At 33.2% G+C, this 20,982-nt stretch overlaps 1 long non-coding RNA gene across 1 annotated transcript in view; it reads left to right on the top strand.

The window, feature by feature from the left end:
• The window catches only part of LOC118613694, a 391,478-nt gene that overhangs the window by 355,282 nt on the left and 15,214 nt on the right, over positions 1-20,982 (top strand). The window contains exon 7 of the long non-coding RNA XR_004955705.1: positions 18,881-19,102. This is a non-coding gene — a long non-coding RNA (uncharacterized LOC118613694). The remainder of the gene's footprint in view (positions 1-18,880; positions 19,103-20,982) is intronic.

Raw genomic sequence — 20,982 nt, 5'->3', positions numbered from 1 at the left:
CACCCCCATCATTTTTCTCTGATTGTCTAGTTCTGGACAGATGACCGAAGCTATCTTCCACAGTATTTCATTTGTCTACAAGAAGCCCACAAATTCTTATGCCAGATGGTTAGTTCAGAGGCTTTTTTATGCTGCCCACCTCCCATCCCCTATGCCCTGGCATCTTCCTCTCATTCTCTTGTTTTTATGTTCAAGGAGGCACACATAGGCAATATCAACAAGTCTAAAGCCTACATACATATCCAAGGAAGCAGTGAGATACCAATCTCTCTTGTCGGTCAGCCCTAATCTCTACAAATGTTCTTCTTGGATCTTCTTTTCAGTGGATATTTTTTTTCTGTTGGAGAATGAGGACTGTTTCCCTTCCTTCTCCAAAGGTGGAAAGAAAGGAAAAATGTGTTCCTTTGAGCACTGGTCTCCCAGCTTCTTCTCTCTCACCTTCCCCTTCTTCTTCTTTTTAACTCAATACCTCATTGTCCTCATAGGCCTTATTAGCTGATTCTAGAGCCCTGGAAAAGCCCAGCCCAATATCAGGGCACATGATTAAGTATATCTGTGTGTCCTGGAGTCATCCTATTTTAGACCACCCTACTAATCATTCTGCCTCCATCTTCTCTTTTCTCAATGAATGTTTCAATTCTAGTGCAAAGTATCACTTCTTTTCTATGCACCAAAGACACAGTGAATATTTTTATGAGAGCTAATCTAACTTTGGTAATCTTTGATTTACTTGCTTTTTTTTTCCAGAAGACTGACTACAAGATCCTTGAAGGAAGGGCCAGTTGTTGAATGGACTTTATATCCCCAGCATTTAGTACAGAAATTACTGTATAGATTGTAAAAAATGTATGTATGTTAAATGAATAAATGCATAAAATATTATGTTAAATTGTCCTATTGCTATATATTTAATAGCTGAAACTGTAATTAGATCATTAAATACAAATTATATAGCTTTCATAATTTTTTTAAAAAGACAGAAAAATGAATTAATGATGTGTCAATTGTATGTTGCCAAGCAATAAAGATACAAAACCTAAATACCAGGTATATATTTAACTACCAGGTATAAATTATCATGTTTCTACAATTATCTTTTTTATTTTTATTTATTTACTTTTAATGCCAGTCTATTATTTTCTTCATACTATATATACATAATTTTTTAAAATATTTTATTTTTCATTGTCCCCCTCCCCATCTCTTCTGGTAACTACTAGTCCATTGTCCATGTCCATGAGTCTCTGTTTGTTTGTATGACTATTTTTTTTTAGATATGTGGTTGATGAGAAAGTGTATTGATAAAATTGGGAATGCAGTGGTAAATCAGAACTAGCACAGTTTTTGAAAGCTGAAGTCTTGAAATCAAATAAGTGCTGTTATTAAATGGATAAATAGTCCTAATACCTGTCTGAGCAGAGATTAATAATAATTTTACCTGTTAAATTATTTAAGTGTTAAATATATGTGAAGCCTTTAAAAGCTATAAAAGACTATAGAAATAAAATATTGTTTAATATTTCTTATACTTAATATGTCTAAAAATCTGGGAGCATTTTTTCTTTATTTTGTAATATTGGATATGTTTATTGAGTATAATTCTGAATGAATATAATGGTAAATAACCTGCAGAAAAATTACTTACTATTCTTGATTAATGCCAGGCAAGAAATAGTCAATACTTATTTCTGAAATTATGCTATTGGTTTTCTAATCAAAATGATTAATGTTTTTTCTTGTTTTCATCAGTCATATTCACAAGACCCATTGTACTTGGAATTTTCTCCTAACAGCTTACTTAATTTGAAGATGAACTAATGGGTTCTATTTTCCTCTTCTAGTGTTGGGAGTAAGAGATGCCATCTCATTGATTACTCTCTGAATAATTTTTGAATACTCATTACTGATAGAAAATAACCCCTGAAGTTGTTTGAGTGATTGAAAAACATCTAAATTAATCCTAAAAGTAACATATAATTCAGTGAAATATTGCAACTTCAAGTTTTCTACATGAAAATTTAGTAAAGGTCTGTTTTAAAGATGTTCCCTTAAGTAAAATGCAAAATTGGATTTGAATAATAAATCTGAGAAATATTTATGACTTTTCCTCCCTTCATATAGCTTTCTCTGATATTCTTTTCATCTAAAGTGGAAAGAGCTATAAGTCTTTTGAAATATCAAAGGACTTTGACAATCAAAGTTATTTTAAGTGGAAATAAGAAGAGTAGAATAAATAAGTTTTAAAAGTTTTCCTACCCCATAGAGGGCCATTTGGTCCCCTACTGTATTCTATTTACTTAAAAATGCTCCTGCATAAATTTTTAAACAAGTTTTTTCCCTTTGGATCACTTTTCTGAGCAATATACACATGCATATAAAAAACATAAAGAAAAAGTAAGTGATTATATTACATTTTTGATGAGTGGTCTTTAAAATTTTTTAACTTTTTTAAATTTTATTTTTTTATTTTTCTATTACAGTTGACATGTAATATATTAGTTTCAGGTGTACAAATAGTGATTAGATATTCATATAATATATGAAGTGATCATCTCAATAAATCTAGTACCCATCTGACACCATACATTATTATAATATTATTGACTGGTTTTTTTTATTCTATACTTTACATCCCCATGGCTATTTTGTAACTACCAATTTGTACTTCTTAATCTTGTCCCCATTTCCACCCATTCCCCAATTCCCTTTCCATCTGATAACCATCAAAATGTTCTCTGTACCTGTAAGTTTGTTTATTTTGTTCTTTAGAGTCCACATATACCTGAAATCATATGGTATTTGTCTTTCTCTCTCTGACTTACTCCACCCAGCACAATATTCTCAAGATCCATTCATGTCATTGCAGAGGGCAAGATTTTATTCTTTTTTATTGGTGAGTAATATTCCATTGTATATATGTACCACCTCTTTACCTGTTCATCTGTTTATGGAAGTGGATGGTCTTTTAAAAAAAATGACCTTGATATAATCATTAAGATTACTTGACTAAATATGAGAAACTGAGATGAAGAACTACAAAGTAGAGATTAGAAAACTCTAGTAAATTTGTAATGCTGGAAGAAATATCTTAAATAAGGCAGGCCTTAGAGTGCAGTGGAAGATTGGCAATAGAGCTATAATAAATCCAGTTGTAATGCCAAGAATGATTTACATTTCTTTTAAATATATCTAATGTTATTTTAGTAAGGAATCAGCTGTTTCATATCCAATCTGTTAATTTACTTTTCCTTTTTTATTTAATTGAAACTGCAGATTTAAGGACAGGCTGTATGTGTATCTGTGTGTGTGTGTGTGTGTGTGTGTGTGTGTGTGTGTGTGTGTGTAACATATATCTGGAATTTACTAAAACTATGTAAGCATAGTAGGCTCCTTTGAAATAATAGTCATAAACTATTGATTACGTAAAATATCCTAAGATGAAGCTGACTTTTTCAGGCCATTAGGAAGTGGTTAAACAGGGGAAAGTCATGTTTTAAGTGAGATATGTGGATGTTTTTAACAAATTTGGAAGAAAAACCAAGATTACCCTAGCTACTATCTTGGTCATTCAACTGGGAAACTTCTTTTTTAGTAATGGTGGCATGAAGTTACAAGGCAGCAGAAGCTAGAGACCATGCTCATTTGCCCTGCCTGTTTCTCAGTAAGTGTGGGATAAAAAAAAAAAAAAAAAAAAAAAAATGAGATTAAACTGTCCTTACAATTGGGAAATGGAAGTTGAATACAAATTTTAAAAAATATCTACTCCTCTCCTTTTGAGAATCTGCACATAGTATTATTGATTTTCCCATCCTTTCTATTGTTTTATTTGTGAAGTTGTAGAGAAAAAGAGTTGAGATTTGTTTGAGCAATCCAAGCTCAAGATTTTCCTCTTCCCTTGATTAGCATATGCCTCTTTTTCAATCTACCCGCTTCATTTCTAGCATTGCTTGAGGTCATTATATCCCTACCACTGGCCTTGATTCACTCTTTTTCCCCCAAGCATTCACTTATCTCCCTATGTCATATTTTTCTCAGTGGCAATCCTCCCAAAATTAGAAATCCCATTGTTATCCTTAACATCATCTTATTCATCTTCCATATATAACATAGTGGCTACTTGTTGTCCTACCAGGCAGTTTCTGTTCTCTACTTGCATCAGTCCTGGAATAGATCTTAGCACTTTTATTTGTTCTCTTAAAGAAGATCCAGGAACTTTGGGGGGGGGGGGATATGGAGAAAGAGAAGAGGTATGGGAAAAAAAGGGGCACCTTCTACTATGTAATAAAACTTATTTAAAACCCTTGTTAAATATTTTTATCTTTCTCAAAATTAGGCATCATGGGTCTTCACTTGCCTCTTTGATTTCCATGAGAAGAAAATGATCATGTAACTCTTGCTGCTTAGCTTGGGTCCTACAACAAGTGAAATCTAGAAGAAACCTGACCCAATTGTAGCCTGAAATAGCTAAGACCAGCCAATCTGCAGACCTCTTAGCGAAAAATTACCCACAGACCCTCAAGCTAGAAATATGTTTGTAGTAATAGGACACTGAAATCTTGGATTTTTTTGTGTGTGTGTGTGGTGACATCTGACTAATACAGTACCCCGTGGGCTGAAAAATTGGTGTAAATACGAACAAGCATCAGATGAAGTAAAACAAGTAAAATTAGAAGGAAAAGCAGAGAGGAAAAAGAAAGAGAAGACTTCCCAATGTTCTAAGCCTTTTACATATTTTATTTACTTTTATTCTTACAAACATTAGGACACATTTATTATCTCCAACCTATAAATGAAGAAACGAAAGGATATTTTCACTCATAGCAGTAGCTCCCTCTTGGAAATGTATTATGTAGGTGTGTGTCTATAGACGCTGCTGGACTCTCATTTTTTATTTTATATTTTAATGTACTTCATTTTTTTTTACAATTAGAATATATTGATTTTAAAATATTTATTTTTAAATTTTAAAAATGAAAATGAGGAACCTCAGGCTGTGTGGAGTTGCATGACTTTCCTAAGGTTACACAGCCAGTAAGTAGCAGAACTGAGACATAATTTCACATAGTCTATCTACATTTACTTGTGCACATGAAGTTCAGTTTCCCCTTTAAGTCATACCTATGGACTGGATAGAGAGATGGGTAAGCAACTCTTGAGCACTCTTCTGTCCTTTGCTTGGGCTGATCTATTTCTGCCTATCACATCTTCATCTTCTCTTCTTCTCATAGAAAATTTTATTTTGCAACCAAAGATGTCCTCTCCCACACAGCCCACCATTTACTAAGCTAGGAAACAACAGTACTTGTATCAGTTTGTTAGAATCCTGGGCTGGTGTACTCTGAGATGTTAACTACTTCAGCATCTGGGATGCAGATGACCCTGCAAGAAGGTGCTGTCTGTACACCGAAAGATTCCAGAGTTGAATAAACATGGCTTAGGGAGCTTTGTTCCAATCATTTATTTGCTATTAAGGACCTTGGCCCTATTTCTGTTAGCAATTCTGCCATGGCATTTATAGTCCACATCTTGGTTGTTAACATCTAAGAATAGAATTAGGGTATTAACAAAACTAAGGGTGTTTTCTTGTTTCATTTCCAAAGAAGATATAGGGTGTGAAGATGATGAGCAGAATGTATTTTTTCCATAATATCCTCCTCTAGTAAATAAACCTAGAGATTAAAACCATTCTTTCAGGCTTTCATCTCCCAACTTCAGAAAGAATTTCTGACATCCCTACCATCAGGACACCAAATATAGGATTATTCTAATACATGAATTAAATCAGAAGCATCTGTAGAAAGAATAAGACGGCATCTGTTAGAAGATGTCACACCATCTAACATGAAATATTTGATACTTCCTTCTAATGACAGAAGAACTAGACCTAAAACATCACATGTCTGGTAATAATCTCCCATTGGTTTTAAGTGACCGAAGGGACAGTGAAACTGATGAAGGCACAATTTATTTGCTTCTGCTACGAGATCATAGAATGCATGAAAACTAACTTAACGAAGTGTCATACTCAAAGTAGCACTGTAAGTAGGAACTTTTGGAATTTAAACAATAAACATCCCAAAGAAAGGCCTTTTGGCTATCCAAAAGTTTTAGCAACCCCAGAAGATTTAGTGACTAATTATTTTAATATGGTGATGATTGTAATGTTGGCTTAAAAGGTGTGATAGAAGAACATTTCCAAATATTTATACACAGCCAAAGTTTTAGTAAAAAAAAAAAATGCATAACTTTCCACTACATAGTCAAATTAATTTGCAACATCTTTTTGTGCATATAGTCATTTATCAACTATCTTAAATGATATTAAATAACTAAAAAATAGAATTAATGTTTTATTTTGGCATTCAGGACCAAAATATATTGCCTCCTTGCTTTTGCAATATGTAATCACCCTTTTTGAGATGAAAAGAAATGTTTTAAGAAATAAAATGGTACAATTGCATCTTTTCTTATAGCACATTTCTCATTTTTCTACTAGATCCACATGCAGAGGGCTTTTTCTCTTTAAGTAGCTCTGATGTGTTGCTAAGTTCTCCTAAGCTACAGAAGGAATGAGTTTGAACAAGAATTGGAGTAAATCCCATTTAGTGCTACTTGTGGTAATAACTGATTATGATATGTTGATAATAAGGTCAAATGACTTAATGCATATTAATCTCATATGCCAGCATATTACTCCCATAAGGTCTCAGTAATATGACAAGGTATTAAATGTGTTATACCAATAAAAGAAAAAGTTAACAGTTTGACAAAAATCACAAGCATTGCTTTTAATGTAATTATTTTGAAGTATAAATATATAATATATATTTGTGTATAATATATAAATTATTTATGTATATAAATTATTTTTATTTATATAGTATTTATACATATAATACATAATATGTAAATAATATGTAAATGTGATCTGGGTGATATTTCTCTCAGCAATGTCACAAGAAGCACAGATTTATAGGGTTTTAAAGATAAACAGAATTTTACAGTGATAAACATCAAGAAAGCTCCAAAAATTGGAGAGTAAAAAAAAAGAACTTTTCTCTATGAAGGGTGTATGTCAATTGTTAATGCGCAGAGAAGAAATAAAGTTTCGATTAATATTCTTACCATGAACTGTCTTTCTAAGACTTGTGATTTATTGGTGTGCAATAAGACTATCTTTTTAGTCTTTTGTCTATAGTAGCCAAATGAATAACACCAAAAAACGTATGTATTTGTGTAGAGTTAATTACATTACTAATTTTATAACTTAAATTGTCATAATTTGAATGCCTTAGACAAAGACATCTTGACTCTCCTTTTATTTTTTTTTATGTTTTGCTAACAATTTAAATTATTGAAATGCCATATCTTAAGGAAATATGTTTATATAATGCATAAAATTGATTTAATGGAATATTTTCTAAAGCCAGTATTTTCTTAAATTACCAATTTTAATATCTCCTGAAAGAAAAGAAGTTTGGAGGAGAGAATATGTGGAAGGGTATATTCAAAATTTTCAATACTTGAAGACATTTCAAGTTGATTTGCTGTTAGACTTATCCTCCACATGATAATAGGTCCATGAAATAGGTCCAGACCAATGTAGGTGTACAAAATAAGTAGATAGACAACGGTGTATTTTAGGGGGAAAAAGGTCCTAGGAGAGCATTTAGCAGATAGAACAATCTGCTTCTAAATGTAAAATTTTCTGTGAATGGAACTGTTACAGCAGGTAGGCAATCAGTCGGCAGAGATGTTACAAAGAATTACCATTTCCTCCTTGTGAGGCTTTTGGGGGAGAAGATGATGATTTGTCAAGGCAGAGGAAGCTAGCAGCCTTAAATGGACTCTAAAATCTAGAGAAACTGCATCCTTCTGAAGTTGAATCCCACATTATCCTCATGCCTTCTGAGAAGCGATCCACAGTATTAAATCATGTAAAAATGTCTTATCGATTATGATCTTTCCTAAAGGGCTCAGTGAAAGGTATAAATCACTTTAAACCATCAGTATAGAATGGGACACATAAAAGACAAGATGTCATTTATCAGTAACCAACCTGTTAAAATTAATGAGCTCATGGAATGACTGAAACTTTCGATAATTGATAAGGAGGATTGAATAAAAAGGAGTTGAATTAGGACAGATATGTCAGGGTTTATTTAACACTGTAAAAATAAAAAAAAGAATATATCAAACGTTGCTATATTTCAAGCTAATTTAAAGATGAGACCTTATTTATCTCTAAGGTCAAGCACAGGACTTCAGATTGCACAAACAGACCTCGGAGAAGACAGATTTTTAAAAGGCATCCCCTCTGGGCAGATGAATTAGGGAAAGGAGTCACAGTCCTACAGGGAGTAGCTTGGTGAATAGAGCACAGGCTGGATTTCAGGCCCTAATTGTCCCTTGTTTTAGTACCTTTGGACATTATAAAATTTATATATCAGTGTATGGTGACCTGTATGGAGTAAATTAATGAGAAAATGAATAAATAAGTAAAACAAAAAAAAATAGGGCATTCTAATTGTTTCATAGATTCTAGAAAGAAGCTGTACAGGATAAGTTTTAGTCTAAATAAATGTCCCCAGAAGTCTATACTAGAGATCACTTTTCCCTGAGTAAATAAACATCAGACAACTTTCTGATTAATTGTTTAGTTTTTCAGCCACCCTAATCCTAGAGCCATGTGAAGCAAGCATAAGTGCATTAATTATTGTAGAGCTGTATTCTGTAGATATATAGATAAATGCCTTCCCCCCACCCCTCTTTTTTTTGTTGTTGTTAATTTCAGGGAACCATTACATTCTCTGTGGCTATCAAACTGTCTTGTACATTGAAATATTCCATAAAATGTATTTAAATGTAGGAAATAATTAAATCCGGTATTTGTGAATTTGATTAATTCCAGTCAATACCCCATAGACTAAATACTTGTGTCTGAAAAGTTACAGAATGTGTAAAACTAGATTCTAATCAGAAGTGGCTCTGACAAGCAGTTGCTACCTTGTGAGGCTCCACCTGAAATGCCAGTTGGTCGAGTCTACATCTCTATGAATGAAGTCCATTTTACCTGGAAGGCTAATCTATCAAAAATTGCAGAAGGAATTCTGGGAAAAAAGACAAAGGCACCTGAGCGAACAACATAAATGATACAAAAACCATGTACTAAAGTTAAGGCCCATTACTCAAAATCATAAAATGTTAGATTTTTAATCTCTCAGTCCCTAACAGGGGAAGGACATAGTAAAAACAAAAAAGTGTAACAGCTGAAAATGAGTAAGTTATTGGAAAATTATTTCTTTGAAACCAGGCATAATAAGAAACCTAGAATATCTCAATGGCCCCTGAAGCACTCCCGATTTAGAGAATTCTACCATCATTCTGCTCATAATAGTGATTCATGAAAGTATTATATTCTGTTTACTTTGTTCAAAATATCAGAAAATTTGTAATTTCTACAACATTATTAAAATATAAAGTGACTAAATGTTTCTCATTGTTAATGTTTTGTGTGTATGTTCGTAGTCGGCTGCAGGAATCATATCATTGTGACTTGTTACTCCTGCACTTAAGTGAGAGGTGTAGTAAGTAATAAAGCTCTCATATGATGAAGTACTTGCCCAAAGAAGAAAGCCCCTAATAATAACCCCTTCAGAGGTCAGAGATCTATAGGGTTCTCCATTATGGATGTTTCACATAAATGGAATCAGATAATGTGTGGCCTCTTTCACTTAGCATAATGTTTTGAAATTCACCTCTGCTGTAGCATGTATGAGTACTTCACCCCTTTTTATAGCTGAATAATATATCATTGTATGGATATAACACATTTGTTTACCTATTGATTCATTGATGAACATTTGAGGTATTTCCATATTTTGGCTCTCCTGAATAATGCTGCCATAAATAAGTTTTTGTGTAGACATGTGCTTTTATTTCTTTTGGGCATATACGTAGGAGTAGAATTGCTGGGTCATACAGTAAATCTCTGTTTAACTCTTTCAAAGAACTACCAGGCTGATTTCCAAAGTTGCTGCACCACTTTATGTTTCCATGAGCAATGTATAAGGTTCTGATTTCTCCACATCCTCAACTAGCACTTGTTATTATTTGATTTTTTAAATCCAGCAATTTTAGTAAGTGTGAAATGGTATCTCTCATCTTGGTTTTGATTTGCATTTCCCTAACAACTAATGATGTTGAGCATCTTTTCATGTGCTTATAGGTCATTGTATACCTTTCTTGGAGAGATGTCTAGATTGTTTGCCCATTTTTTTTTAGTTGGATTTTTTGTCCTTTTATTATTGAGTTATAACAGTTTTTAAATATATTTTGGATACAAGTTCCTTATGAAATATATGATTTGCAAATATTTTCTGCTATTCCATGGGTTGTTGTTTCACTTTCTTGATAGTGTCCTTTGAAGCACAAAAGTTCTTAAAATTTTTTTCAAATTTAAATTTATAGTTTTGTTGTTCAAGTTGTCTATTTTTTTCTTTCGTTGGTTATGCCTTTGATATCATATCGAATAATTCTCTGCCAGACTTAACAATGTTAAGTTCTCCAATCCACAAACATGGGATATTTTTTCCATTTATTTAGATATTCTTTAATTTTTCAGCAATGCTTTTTTTCATTTCCACAGTATAAGATTTACATTTCTTTTGCTTAATTTAGTCTAAGTATTTTATTCTTTATGACATTACTATAAATGGTTTTCTCAATTTCATTTTTAGATTTTTCCAAATGAGGAAAGTTTTTGGGGTCGAGATGAGGAGCTCTCTGTTTTGTGGCCTGCTTCTATTCTAGGAAAAATCTCTGAGCCAGGGTTCTGGACTTGGGGGTGGAAACAATAGCACAGTTCTCTCTGACACCTTGCTTTACTTGCTGAGTGCTAGGTAGAGGAGGGCAGTAGCCTGCGATTGTCTCAGCTCACCTCCCATAGTATGGAACTACCATCTCAAGGGCCTAAACCAGGGAGATAGGTCCCCAATATTTTCACTGGTACTAAACTCAAAGTAGAGGCTCCATTCCTTGAGCAGGGGCTGGCAAAAGAAGGCAGATCCCACCTCATGACAACACTCGCCTGGAACTTAGCATCAGGGAGGTAGCTGGGGGAAGAATAAGAAATGCTGACATCCTATTCTTCCCTGAAAGAAAGCCCTCCACTTTGAGGCTGTAGGGAGAGAAGCCCTGTGCAAGTACCTGCTGCAGTCTGGAGGTGGGTCTTTGCCTTGCTGAGCTGGGAGGACGGAGGGAGTGGTCTTAGTTCGAATATCACAGATTCTTGCTTTTCTTACAGAATTTTCTAGAGCTTTTTGATAAATATTTATTCATTGGCTGGGTTCTTTTAAGATCTTTTCCAGAGGCTTTAAAGTGTTGTATTTTTATATAATTTTCAATGAGGAGCAGTTCTGCAATGCTCTTTATGCTTTTGTACTAGTGTTTTCTCATTTTTAAAATGGAGATAATAGTTACTATTTCATGGGGTCATTGTGAGAATTAAATTAGTTAATACAAGCAATGTGCCTGGAACAGTGCCTGTTGTAGAGTAAGATATCAAGTAGTATTGCCTATTAATGATTGTTACTATTTTGTTTAATTGCTTATCATCATGATTTATTTTCATTTATAGTGTAGCGGTAGGTTAAAAACACAGAACCTGAAGCCAGGATTCCAGCAATGTTCTTTTTCAATTTAATGTGTTTATTTTTTAATGGAATAAACATATAAGAATATACTCCCACCACTCCTATGCTTCCCCCATCCCCTAAAAAAAAAAGCTAGCACATTTGTGTATCTAGATGATTCTTCTCACCAATCTTTTCTCCTTCGATTCAGGTAAATTATCTTGAGATGTACTTACATTTGTTAACAAAACATTTTAATTTACACTTATACAGTTTTTCAAGTTGTTTTTTAAAGATTTAGTTCAGGAGTTGCAAACTTTGACCCTTAGTCCTTAGGTATCTATACATACTAACAGCAAATATTTTAGAGTATTTACCATGTTCCAGGAACAATTCTTAGTTTATTAATTCATTTATTTCTTATAATACCCTATGAAGTGAGTATTCCTAAAAGCCCATATTTTTAACTCCTATGCTATTATATCCCATTCATATAAGATTAAATACTTAGTTCTGTATATACATATATGCAGACAGATTTTTCCCCAGTGTGTGAATAGAGGCTACCTCTAGGGGGTGGGATTTTCATAATTTTTACTTTCTCCTTTTCATTTTTGGACATTGGCTTTTTTTTTTCTTCTTCTTCTTCTTTTTTTTTTTTAACAAAGAACATCTATCATAATTAGAAAGAGAAAAATAAAAATCCTAGCGTGATTCTGCAAGCAAGAACAAAGCTAAGTTAAGCTCTTTATAAGTGATGCCTAATGACAAGGGTAATTAACTTGAACCTTTATATCATACTATTTTGAATCTTGCTTTGACTTCACAGTGTTTTATTGTATAGAAATTAGAAATCAATCAAAATAGATTCTATTAATATAATTATATTTCATACAAAATGTATTGGGGAAAATTCCGTGCTATGCATTTTCTTTCATTTTTTCAAACCTGATCAAAGACTCCACCCTGAGTTTACAAGCATTTACCACATTTTACCTTACAGTTGATACCCAAAAATCAAACATAATTTCTAGAAGGAAGCATTCAGTCTCCTTAGGGGTTTCCTTGCTCTCGATGTGAATCAAATAGCACATTCTTCCTTAAATAGCTGAAGAACGTGAACTCTCTAGTATAGATGCTTCTTGACTTATGATGGGATCGATAAACCCATCGTAAGTTGCAAACATAAGTCGAAATGCATTCAATACACTTAACCTACCGAAGATCATAGCTTAGCTTTGGCTACCTTAAATGTGCCCAGAACACAATATCCAAAAAAGGTTGGTAACACAGTACAGTTCAGAGTATTAGCTGTTTAACCTGGTGATGGTGTGGCTGCCTGGGAGCTCTGGCTCACTGCCTCTCCCCACGTCATGAGTAAGTATCATATGCATATCGCTAGCCCAGGAAAAGATCAAAATTCAGAATTCGAAGTACAGTTTTTAGTGAGTATTGCTTTGGTACCATCATAAAGCTGAAAAATCATAAATTGAACCATGTTTGTTGGGGATTGCCTGTACTACTTTTTTAAATCTCTTTCAAGTAAAACCAAAAGGTTGAGTCTTATTAAACAAGAAAATAGATAGAATACATTACATTTATATTTGCAATTTTTAGTTTAAATCTTTAAGTCATAAAAACACTTCCTAACTCTTCTCCTGTAAGTAGGGTAGCCCTGAAATAGTATTTATATCAATTTTGCTTTTACTGAGTGAACTTCATAAGAGCATTCAAGTTACCTTGTTTTAAAGTATTACAATTTGAATTTTGTGTTGCTTATTTCAATTTTAAAAGCTTATTTTAGCCTCAAAAAGGAAATTTATAGAAATATATTATTCATGTCTTTTGTATAGACCATAACATATATGCTGAATTTTTTCCCTTTTTTCCTAATTACTAAAATGGTAACTAAAGCATAATTTTGCTCTAGGAGAATGAGACAAAATGCCACCTGATTCCAAGTAATCTCCAAATGTGAAATAAGATAAAATGAAAAAAATTAAATTTTATAATAGCTGAGCTTAAGGTACTTAAGAATGTGATGACATTTTAATGCGAGCATATCAATTCGTGTTTTAAATACATGTAACTTTTCTTCATTTTTGATTCCCTCCTTTCTTGCCAATCTTCTGTTTTGCTAATGTAAAAAACAACTCGAACGTATTTAATTTATATCAAAGTAAATGCCTGTGATCCTAGTCCGAATTTAAAGGGTAAGTTGTAGGAGTGCTCATATATTATTAGAATGCTGGATCCAAGGAAAACATTTAGATGAAGCCTACACTGCAAAATGGAATTAATAATTTATCAACTGCCTATTTAAAATTTTTGAGTGACGAGGACTCTGAAATACCAAGTAGGATATAAATCCTGAAATAATGTGCAAGCAATCAGGCTTCGGCAAAGAATATTATCAACATGACCCAGATGCATGATACAGTGCTAAAGATTTTAATCAGCCAAAAAATAAAATAATTTTAAGAGAAAAATACTAAAGTCAATTATGTGATTTTGTATGTAATTTTGTCCATGTATTTCAGAACCGATAGTCCATCATCTTTTTAATGAACTTGTTTTTTTTCCCCTCAAATTTATTACCAATGAAATAATCTAAATCCACATAATCATAAAGTTGTGGAACTGGGCTTTCAACCAAAGACTATTTATATAAGAGTAAAAATATTAAAAACAATCTAAACATTCAATACCAAAGGCTTGGCTAAATAATAAAAGATAAAATCATAATATGAAATATTATCCAGCTATTAAAGGCATTCTACAGACATGAAAATCGTGGGAAAGCAAGTTATAAATTAATCTAGTAAAATTACATTTTTGTTTTTAAAACGGCTATATATATGCACCACAAAATATATAAAAGGGCATACTTCAATATTGTAACTGCATTTTTTTCCAGAATTGTATATATACTTTATTGTCTTTGTCTACTTCTTCTTTTAGGTTTCTAAATTTTTTTCACAATTGCATTAGTTTGCTGGCAATACTATAACAACACATCACAAACTGGGTGGCTTAAACAACAGACATTTCTTTTCTGGAGGTCAGAAGTCTGAGATAAAGATATTAGCAGAGTCCTCTCTCCTTGGCTTGTGGATAGCTGTCTTCTTGTCTTCATGTGTTCTTACCTCTGTGTCCAAATTTCCTCTTCTCATAAAGACATCTCATATTAGAATAGAGCCCACTGGAATGACCTTATTTTAACTTTACTTGTCAAAGACCCTATCTCCAAGTACAGTCACATTATGAGGTACTGGGGTTGGGACTTTAACATATGAATTTAGGGGAGGGGCACAATTCGCCCTAAAACAACAATGTTTATATATTAATTTTGTAGAAAGAAATAGAAGAACTTCATTTTGACAAGATAAAGGGAGGTGGGCAGCTCTTTCAATATTCCTACTCTAATTGGATTTTGGTATATAAATCAATCTCTTTAGGGTTTGGTTATTATTAGTCAGTTCTTACAAATCCTGATTAAATCTATTTAACCATTAAAGCCTCAGCCCAGATTTTGTGTAGTCATGACACCATCAGGTACTGCTGCATGACAGCTGCTGAGGTAGCTGGCTAGTCCATTTGTGTTAGTTTTGAGCTGTGACACCTTCCTTAGCCTATTGTTTCATCTTCTTGTTTTATTAGCTTCTTGTTTCAATTTTCTTGATATCTATGAAGATTTTTAATTCAATATTAGGGGAAGCAACAATTCCAATCTGAAACTTACAATGAAACAACAATCATGTTTTCCAGACCACAGTAAGAGAAAAGAAAAATGAATTCAAGGAAAATTTTTCTGAAGCCAGCCAAGATATTTTCTTTGTCTTTCCTGATTTCTCTTAATTCTGTGTTGTGTGGATACCACTAACAGTGGAACCCTAAGAAAAAGATGGGAATGTTCTTATAATCATAGAAATCTGGAAACTTACTGACCATATTCTTCTGGAAGACATTTATATTGCCTACATTTTGTTGAGATTTATTTATTTATTTTTTTAAAGAGCAGGGAAGAGGGAAAGATTTTCAAAGGAGGAGACTGAATGAGCAGCAGTGAATACAAGAAAACTAATGACATTGGAACACTAAAGGGATAAGTCAGATTTACTTGTTGTAGTCAAAGGACCATGGACCACATGTATTTGTAGATTCTCTAAAATTTGCTTGAAATAAAGGTCTAATGTAGATTTCCAAAGAGTATACATTTATGTAAATTCATAAAAGTCATTTTTATTTTACATCTTTCAAAAAGGTATAGTAGTTTGAGAAAAATAAATGGGAAAATAGTTTTATAATACTCCATCAAAATCTTTTGTGTCCTTCTTTTAATGCTACATGTGAAGTCACATAATATCTCTAGGTCAGTTTTTTTCAATCAAGTTAACTTGTCTAAATTGTCAGTAAAGAAATTTTAGAAGTTAGGAAAAGTAAATATATCAAACTAGACCATGGTTTCTCATTAACTTCATCTGTGCTAATAAAATAAAGTTTTCTTATTCTCAGGAGCAAAATAGTCAGTTTATAAAAATATATACTCATTGGTAACTGGTTTTATATCTATCCAGATGTAAGTTTGTAATTTATAGTATTGACTGAAATCAAATGAACTTGGAGTACCTAAAACATATTTGACAACTGGAAAACATCACTAAAGTATGAAATTAATACTTTAATTAAAATCCTTCAATGTAGAAAGTATTTAAGATTTAAATTATCCTAAATGTAGATCTACTGTAACAGGGAAATACCCACATATGGCAAAATCATTGAATGTAAACATGAAAAGAGAGCAGATATATCTAAAAAATAATTCTCACATCAACTTTTTAAATCTTTCAAGTGCTGCAGAAGTTTTTATGGAGATCAACCTTTAAAAGCAAATCTCATAATTTGTTTGTCTTCCACATACATACAATGTAAACATTTTGTTCATTGCTCTATAATGAGTGCAGCTTTCATTAAAACGTTCCTCTATTTCTGTTAATACATTCAATTTTTTGAATTGGTGGGAAAAAAATTAACAATGACTGTCTCCACTCTAATCTCCCTGGTGCCAAAGGAAGCATTTGTCATCCAAAATAAGATGTGATCTTTGGGAGAATGTTATTTGAAAAACTTGTAGGCTTCCTCAAAGACACACAGAGTAGTTTGTAGGTGGTAACAAAGATTCTTTTCTAATTTACCAAGGGCCTGGGTAACTTTGGTACTTCTGATGCCTCCAAAATGTTACTTGGCATAGATTATGATAAGAAATCATTTAAGGGTAATTGCAGCCTCATGGTGGTTCTAATTAACTGAGTAGACTAGACCCTGTAGGATTTAGTAATCACCTTTCAGACAGACAACAAACAAACAAACAAAAGACAAACAACTAGGAAATTTTGCAAATGAAAAAAAAGTAGGCCCCCTGACAGGATCAAAATGATTTTCTTCATCTGGTGTGAAATTCTTTCTATGGTTGTAGCTAATTATGAAACCACAATAGAATCCTAATTTATGACATATTTCTGGACTACTATAATGAGATAATTCCAGAATGTGCTGTGGTGGTGGAAACTGAGAACAGCTAAGTGAGGTAACAGGGTGTCCTTCAGCATTCGTGAAATAAAAAATTTAAAGAGTGAGTTGGGGAAGGGAGGGATGGCTGGGGGAAACATGGATTGTCCAGAAGCTAAGTATTGCATATGAAAATAGTGTTAGGGGAAGTCAGGAAACCTGAGAAAGTGAGAGGCTGAATAGGAAAACAGTCTCTGAATTCTTCTGGAAAGAAAATTATTCCATTAAACTGTTTTATTCCTTGTAAAGGCAGGCAATGCAAGCATTGCAACCAAAGGTGAAAATGAGAACCCTATCAGTTTTCTATTGGTGTCTGTTACATCAACGTCTAGAAGATTTTTGAATACTCAATAGAGGCACAAAATATTACTGGAGGGAAAAATCATGATTTTAAATGTAAATAAAAACAACACAATTCTTTTCTGTTTTGCTTTACTCCAGCAACCATATCTTTGGCAATTTATATATTTGTGACTTCCCAGTGTTTGGAAGTATATTTAGGCAAGCTAATCTGAATACGTTTTTTTTTTTTTTTTTTGTATTCATTCTTTTTACTTATGTGAGTAGTATGTAAACTCCAGGAGAGCTAAGCATTTTTGTCCATTTTGTTCTCTGCTGTTTACCAAGCACTTAGAATAGTGCCTGACATAGAATAACTATGAATCCACATAGTGAGAGCCTAATTCCTATGTCCAGTATAAACTGAATGTTTCTAAAGTTAGTCAACCAATTATTATTATGTACTCACTCTACCAACTCCACAGATAATTTTAATTGATCTATAGCTGTTAATAGCTTATGATCTAATAGACGGGCCAAACTGCATGCATACCATGATCTGATATCAGTGGAGGGAACTGTGCGATCTATTGTTATGATATTGTTGTGTTCTGAAAGCCAAGGGAAATGAAAATGCCAAGAAATTTTGGGTGTTGACAGAACAAATACTGCAGAAAGGTAAAAGACAATGAGATGGAGAAGAAGCATTGGGTTTAGGTTTTAGGAGATTCAGTGGGAGGCCTTATACATTGTGCCTTTTCTCTAGAATCATGTCACTTAATTTCAAGTCCCAACTCTGCCACTCAGTAGCTCTGTGTATCAATTTCTTCATCTGAAAAAGATGAAGGTAACAATACTACCTAACTCATTGGGTATTTTGAAGATTAAATGAGCTGAAATATTCGTAAGATATTTAAAACAGTGCCTGACATGTTGTGTATACTATTAATAGATGTCAGAAATGTCAGTTATCATTTGCAAAGTAGTGGGGAAAAGACCCAGACTTTATGAGTTTTAGGAGAGGGTAGTGAAGCTTCTCTATGCCAACCTTCTACCAGTGAAAGAACACTTTTCTGTAGCTTCCTAGGTTATGTAGCTTCCTGGTTATGCAAGTCTAAGGGAAGAAGTATAACACTTGATAACTATAGTCTGCTCATGGTAGGCAGCTTATGACATGACTCCCAGTGATACTCACCTCCTGAAATCATGCCTGTAAGGAATCCTCTGCCCTGAGTGTGGGCTGGACCTAGTAACTGGCTTCTAACAAATAGAATATGCAAAAGTAGTAGGATATCACTTCTGTGATTAGGTTACAAAAGACTATGACTTCTATCTTACCCAGCCCTCTCTTGTGCTGACACTCTCCCTTGCCCTCTTGTTCTCTCTCTTGCTCTCTGAAGCAAGATGCCACGTCATGAGATGCTCTGTGGGGAGTCCTATGTGGCAAGAAGCTGAAGGAATCCTCCAGCCAACAATGTGTGAGGAACTGAGTCCTTGGCCCAACAGCCTAGAAGAAACGAAATCCTGCCAACAACCAAGTTGGTGAGCTAGAAAGTGAATGTTTCAAGTCAACCCTTGAGATCATTGTAATCTTGTGAGAGATCCAGAATCAGAGGGCCAAGGTAAGCCATGCCCAGATTTCTGACTCACAGAAACCGTGAGACAATATATGTTGCTATATTAACTGAGTAAGTTTTGGGGTCATTTGTTATGCATCAATAGATAACTAATCCACAACTATAAGAAATACATTTTATATTGTGACCTAGCATCCATATGTACACATGTGAGCATCCATATACATACTTAAATAGCTAAAGCAAATTTTTCATGAGAAAACATGTATTCTTACTATATATAACACACTCAGATATTTTCTATTAATGCTTTTAAATAATGATAGGGACACTAAATTAATTTCATAACTCACAAATTGGCTGTAACAAAGAGTTGGGAAAACATCAATTAAGAGTATAATCTTAATTATAATAGAATGAAATTTCCTGGGCATATAAGTTCGCCCTACTGCTTAGTATTTGGATAACTAACTCTGTAATAGTTGCATAGTCTTACTGAGTGTCAGTTTCCTATCTGTAAAATGATAAAAATAATAAAATATCAATGGCCTTAAGGATTAGGCCAGATAATGTGTGCAAACCACTTAGCACAGAACTTCGCACATAGAAAAGGCTAACTTTTCTTGGCTAATATTTTTCATTGTAATGAAGTTTTCCTAGATATTCCCTTTGTCTTGGAACAGGATCGGTGATTCTATCCATCCCACTGTCTTGTTGAAAATAACTGCTGTGGCACATGTTATATTCTATTATAATTACTATTCTATCATTCTCTCTACCACTCTCACCCCATTTCTACTAAGTTATGAACTCCTTGAGAGCAGGTATTATTTCTAATTTTTCTTTGTCTTTTTAATACCCAACACAATTCTTGATATAGAATAGGCATTTACTAGCTATTGAATGAGTAAACGAATTAAACATGAATGAATGAATGCTTACCATCACAAGATAGCCCATTTAATTTTTCAACATTTATAATTAGTAAAAAGCTGTACCTCACTGCAAGTCAAAATATCCTTACTTTACACTCATTTTCCTGTCAAAATCGTCTCATTATAAGTCTCTTTCCTCCCTCATAACATTTCTTTGAAATTCTCTCCTCAATTGTCAGGTGAGAGAGTAGGATTTATAATTCCAAATCAGCTCTGAGTAAAAAAGCCCTAAAATTTTCAATGAATCTTGACTTCCATCTTAATCATCCTTCCCTAGATATATTATATTCTGCTGCCATTCCTATTAAAATCTTACATTCAGCTTTCGGACAGATGAGAACAGGCAAATATGACATATAACTCTCATCGTCCTGGTCTATACATTACAATTTTTCTAGCATGTTCCAAATTACTTTGGCTTTTTTGTTTGTTTGTTTAAAAATGGAATACTCATTCTTACAAAAATATTCACTTCATACATTTTATTTTAAAATGCATGTCCACATTTTTATTTATATTTATCTTTGTTAAATACTTGGTCTTTAGAACCTTATTAGAATCTCAATTTACTCAAGATGAATTAACCAGATTTCTCAGCTTTTTATCATTAAAAAATGGAATAAGCATGCCTTCTGAGATATATTAAAGTGACTGATAAACTTATTGGACAGGATAGAGCAAAGTAATGTGTGAACACTATGCTATGAGTTAACATCCAACTCTGTTAATCAACACTCTGGCTAGAATTCAATCGGCACAAGTTATTCTATGCTTAAATATATCGTGCATGTCCAAAAAGATACTATGATAGTCTATTTTGACTGTTTTGATTTAATTTAGATACCTCAGGCTGTAGCATTACCATAGAACTTCTGTTTTCTACCTGCGTGGTTAGGCTGTTAAAAAGCACATGAGTTCTCTGTGTCATAGCCTGCTGGATTCTAGACACTACCTTTTATAAGAACCGGAAAGTAATTTATGATCAATACT

The sequence above is a fragment of the Rousettus aegyptiacus genome, unplaced genomic scaffold, assembly GCF_014176215.1.
Source record: "Rousettus aegyptiacus isolate mRouAeg1 unplaced genomic scaffold, mRouAeg1.p scaffold_m13_p_2, whole genome shotgun sequence".
Lineage (NCBI taxonomy): Eukaryota > Metazoa > Chordata > Mammalia > Chiroptera > Pteropodidae > Rousettus > Rousettus aegyptiacus.
This window is presented reverse-complemented; position numbering and strand designations above follow the sequence as displayed.